This window comes from Protopterus annectens, chromosome 8.part0 (assembly GCF_019279795.1).
Source record: "Protopterus annectens isolate FY-2018-M chromosome 8.part0, PAN1.0, whole genome shotgun sequence".
Taxonomy (NCBI): domain Eukaryota; kingdom Metazoa; phylum Chordata; order Ceratodontiformes; family Protopteridae; genus Protopterus; species Protopterus annectens.
Genome location: NC_056741.1, coordinates 1,548,819,212 through 1,548,825,211, shown reverse-complemented (window position 1 = coordinate 1,548,825,211; position 6,000 = coordinate 1,548,819,212).

Genomic DNA, 6,000 nt, shown 5'->3' with positions numbered 1-6,000 from the left:
AACAGACTTGTTATATCTTCTGGCTCCACATTGGTGGTTTAATTCACTATTTGTTCTGCACATTGTTCTGTGTTGCCTTTAAGATGGTGGGCATAAATGCACACCTTATGGTTGTCCTTAGTGTGGAGGCCATTTTTATCTGAAATTTGGTTTTGGTGGACTTTATTATTCCCCTGAGTTGTTTGTTCAGATTGATGAGGGAGTTTTTACTTTGCTGAACATTACCCTTACTGTTTTTGGACATGATTTTCTTTCTTATGTTATATAATCTGTTTATACTGGAATTCCACCAGGGTGGCTTGTTTATGGAGGCTGTCTTATGATTATTTCTGATTGCAAAACTGGTAATAATTGTGTTTCCCAGAAGCAGTTTTTTTCCTGACAGTTGATAATCTCACTTTTTGGAGGGTCAAGGGGCAAGCCAAACTAAATAATAGGCCAAAGTAGTACACTCGCCATTAGCTATAGTTGGTTGATACAGTTGTCTTTATGCAGCTATTTACATGATTGTACAGGATTTCTGTGAACAATTCCACTTTGGCTGCTGTGTTCTCAGGGGTGGAAGCCTTTGAGATTTGGGGTTTGTTCTCAAAGTCACTTAAGTTTACAAAGACATTAATATTTTAAGGTTACCACCCTTATCTACTACACTTCTTAGGTCTGAGTACTTCAAAATGGTTAATTTTCTGAAAGTCGTCTGTGTAGAACGCAGTATGGTGAAAAAGCGAAAACGAAAGAGAATCAATTCACAGTTTTTGTATAGAGCTGAGTGCTTTGACTTCTGTCCACTGTCTTTAATTCCCATGGTAAATTTGGCTTAGGCATTGCAAGGTAATAAAGATTGTGAAGTGATCAATCGCAGTCATTTGTCTTTCGACTTGGTTATGGTCATCTTAGACTCGGCTGAACCTGCACTTGGTCCACTTACACGTAGAGCTCACCTTTATTGGGGCTTTCATTCTTCACATTGTTAGATATATAAATTTGAGGAAATATATGCAAATATAAGAGAGTGTTCAGAAATGCTTAGTTGTTAAGCAAGTTGATAATTACTACAATCTGGAGTTGTTTTATTTTTACCAACTTTGATGTTGCTAGATTTTTATATCCTCAGAGCAAACATATAGGCCTGAGATGCATAATAAGGTACTTTAGCTCATTTCATGCAAGTAAGTTAAAAATACATAATCGATCAATCAATTAATAAGTAAGTTCATAAATAAAGTAAAAATGTGTCCTGTGGTAATTACTACTTTGCATAAGGACTAAACATGCCTGACTCATTCCACTCCATGACCTGCCTCCTTTTTATATATGTAGTATTGATAACAGAAAATAAATATTGGCAGACTATCAATAGGCAGTCACAGATAATCAGTATCTGCTTAAACCAGTGTACATACATGCTATCACTACTGAAATAACTGAACCGTGAGATCCAAAGTGTCTACTCCCAATACGTTGTAAAACTCTTGAATGATATCCCCAACAAATAAAACTCCAATAAACTCAATAGTTTTAAACCACTGCTTAAACAACATCTTAACCAGTCCTGGTCCAGATCATGCTAATCACAAGGTTAAGAATTTGTGTTCACTGTACAATACTCTCCAAATACCCCCCTTAAACAGAATATTCTCAACTTCTCACTGAAATGCGAAACAGTTTTTATACATAACTTCTGCTTGTACAGTCCATTAAGTTGCATGTGAGCTTTTTCTTTAGTAACTTCTACTTCTGTAAAATCTTAAAATGTATAACTGTAACTGCTGCATGTGTATAAATGTAAATAGAAATGCAACTAGTTTGTGTATATATCTGGAACTTAGTATAATGCACTGTAAGCAAATGGAGCTTTTCTCCCTGGGCCTCTGTTGAAAATGGATATTGCACAGTAAGACTTTCCCAGTAAACAAAGACAAATAAATAAAGCCTTAATAAACATGGGAACAGAGAGGAGCATAATTGTTGACAAATTTGTCTTCCAAACCTGTGCACTAATCAATATTTCACACAGAAATCTCCTGAAAATAGGTAATGTTCTTGTCTGTGGAGGTGTCTTTGATTTCAAAAAAAACTAGCCAAGCTTTTCAAAAAAGTTCAGCCTGTCATAGGAATCAGAAAAGTTTTTTTTTGAAATCTCTGACCTTGATTGGGATAAACCTCTTGCTGATATTTTCTACTGCCCATATACAAATCATGATTATTTTTGAAGGAATTGAATGAATGACTTCTGATTGTGATGAAGACTTGTTCCATTATATTGGAAACACTTCATAATGTTATTTGTCATGTGTTTTACACTTCTTTCAATGATCGGTACCTTATTCCTGGTATTAGGTCCTGAAGTGGCACATTCCAGTCATTGACTATAGAACTGAACTGTATCAGATATTGCCTTATAGACCACAAAGACGTGATGTATCAGGCACTGCTTTATAGATCAGACCAAGGTAGCTTCAAAAGACCCTGTAAGAAAAAATAATGCAAATTTATGAAGCCTTTCAGAATAGTTCAGTATTTGCAGCTATTTGGTATTTCCAGTAAGGAATTATCGTACTGCTTCATGTTGTTTCATATGGCTTGTTCAATGACTATGGAATGTTGTTGTTTGTTTTTTGGCTTTTTCCCGGTAAGGGGTCACCACAATGGAACTCCAGTCCGCTAATGATTGGCAGTAGATTTTTACTAAACGCCAAGGTGCCAGCTTGATGCCCAACCTTCAACGAAGGCACGCCCATTTACGCATGCATGTCTTTCAAATGCTACCCAACCACAGGGAGGACATGCAGACTCCACACAGAAGGCACTCCCAAGCCATGCAGAAAATCAAACGGAGAACCTCTTGCTGTGAGGTAACAATGCTACCGCCGTACCATGGCAGACCTTCAATGACTATGGAATGCAGTACTTTAATCAATAATGAGGTGGACAAGTACGATGAAACGTGGTAGAGTTCTCTCCCTGGAATACCTTGACATGGCCTTTAGCATTAGATGGCCTACAGAGTATGTTTTGTTGACTTTAATAGATATACAGAGGGCGGAATTAAAATAACTGCCTACCATTGATCCCAGACCTTAAATGATTTTTTTTTTTAATTATGCGGTCATTTATTTATGATCATAGTATAAGTCCTTTTTGCCAAGTCTCATGACTCTGCACTTGTTGACATTAAAAGCAAATCTATCACTTGTACATCAGGTTTATACATTTTGCAGAGTGCTTTGATATGCTTAAGCATCCTTTGCTGTATTAGTAGTGTTATCCAGTTTGTAGTGATCAGCATAATTGCTGTCTAGAGTGCGTTTCTCATTTTATATCTGAGAAGTCTGCATTTGTGCAAGTCTGACAGTGGTTAGGTATTTTATGACAGCGTATTAAAAGAGCTGCGATTGAGCTGTATCCTGATGTCCTTGGTTTGATTCCTGCATTCTCCATTTGCCTTCTATTTAACTCTGAGCAAGTCAATTAGTTGGACATTGATTTCCTATCAGTCTTGAAAAGAGGCGTTCACTTGTAACCCATATCATCATGACGGATAGGAACTGTCTGCCCACACTGAATTATTAGGCCCTGCTGCTTAGCCAGTATTTTATCCAGTGAACAACTTATGGACATTTAATTTGCCAACTATTCCTTTATGCTGAATATTGTCAAATGCCTTAGCAAGTCCAAGATAAGTTGCATGTCCTACTAGCTCTTCATAAAGAGCACCAATTATCTTGCCAAGACATACTGTGATAAATAGAAGGGAAGCTCTCCCTTTGGCAACCCAGATGTTTCATAACCAAAAGAAGTAGATCCCTTGTACTATTTTTGGTAAGTTCCATTATGTTTGTCTGCATTCTTTTACTGACCAGATGATAGGGCTATAATTACTTGGATCCAATATGACTTCAGTACCCTTTTTTGATTGATATTACTAACGCATGTTGCCATGGATCATAGATGTGCCTATATGCTAGCATTTTGTTCACAATGATTAATAGTTTAGTTAGGTTTTGTTTAACTTTGTTCAGAAAGCTAACAGGCATGCCGTTTAGTAACTTGGAACTTAAGTTTTTTATTTAATTTGGCAGCATTAATCATATCTTTAGTTATACAACAGATGTCTCCCCTTATGTCTATAACACTAACATATGTCCTTACTTTTTGTGAACCTTGCATTTTTATTGTGTGTGTAGATTAGCCATATCCTACAACTGGATGATCATTTTATTGCTTATTGCATGCGTGTCACATTCCTTACTGTTTTCCATTCATTTTTTGTATGTAATTAAATATACCTTACTTTTGCTTTCACACTTTAAGAGCAGTCTTCACACACAGATATACATTTGATAAGTAAGCAGTTTATATCATTCATTTAATCTAGATTTGCTTTTCCAGTTAAGGTGATTATAAAACTCGAAGTAGTGCCTCTTTTTTCTGTTATTTACTATATTATTTTTCTGATTTCACCCAAGATGTTGTTTTTTTATGATACAGTGATATGTATTCATGAGCTCAAAAGCTAACATCATAGACATTTTTGTAGCGTCTAGATCATCGTTGCCTCACTGAGATGGGTTATTTGCTTCATATGTGGAACAGCAGTCTGACTTAGGACACTTTGGGGTGAAACAAAATAAGGTGTCTTCAAGAAAACGAGGGAGATTCAAGGAATAACTTAGGATCTACAAAAAGTATTATGGCTGCTTATGCAAAAAGGATCAGAGAATACTGGAAAAGGGATGACAGGAGGATGGTTGAGAAGATAGGCTGAGAAAAGGTAGGAGTCACAAAAGCAGAGGCCAATAGACCATTAGCAGAGGTAAAGGGAGAAAGAGGGAGACAGCCTTAAAAGAATGAACAAAAAGAAAGAAGTCAACAAGTGCAGAGATCAGAGTCAAAGGAAGAAGAGGAGGAATAGACAGAGGTGATCCTGCAAGAGCCAACATTACAAGGAAAACAGGAGAAAGTGAACAGGGAGCAGCTCAACCAGACAGAAGGAAAAGAAGGATGAAAGGAACTGACGATAAAATAGAAAGTGCAGACAAATATATTCATAAGAAGAATGTAAGAAGGATGGGAAAGGGATCCGATCCAGCAGAAGGAATGAGGCAACCAGCATAGCAAGTGAGGACAGTTGCAGGGGTAGTGGGACTATAAGGGGAAAGGCTTCATATAGGAGACTTATGGACAGAGAGGAGACTTCTGGTGAATGAAGATTCAGTCAGCAAGGAGAAAAAGAAATTAGGCTTCTGACACTGTGAAGACATACTACAAGGGAACCAGTTAGTGGGCTCAAGCTTAATATGGCACTGGAGGAGGTGACTATGATGAACAGCAGTAAGGGTGGGTGAATGCATGTTGTGGTTCATGTAGGTAACAGCGCTCTGTTAGAGAAGACATCTGAGGTCATATCAAGCAGGGCTGGAAACGTGACAAAGAACAGACGGCTGCAGGAAGCATCCACGAAAGTGCCACTAATGCCTGTAACCAATCTACTGTGAAGAAAAAGGAGTAGGGAATATAATGACTACTTAGGACAGCGGGCATGGGAGAAGGGCTTCAGACTGACAGGATATTGATACCTGGCAGAGAGACTAGCCCTTTATCTGTGGCAGGCACAGTTTTAGATCAGAATGACCAGCTGTTCTCAGAGCTGGGCTGGAAGGGCAGCGGTACATGTCAGAACTAATAATTTAAGCTAAGATAGAAATGAGTATCGGCATTGAAACTACAATTGAGAGGGATTAAGTACTCAGGTAACAGGAAGATGAAAGAAGGAGGAAAAGGGCACAGAGAGAAAACAGAGAGGAACATGAGGGTGACCCAGGATATGTCTGTGCAGAATTATGATACATAACATGGAGCATGCTTAGGAAGACGGGTGAGCTGGGTGAGCTACAGGAGGTGCAACAGTTTGAGAAAGGCAGGCATTACTGGAAACATGGAAATATGAATCAATGACAAGACGGATACGACATGAAAGTAGCTATACATAGTTTATTC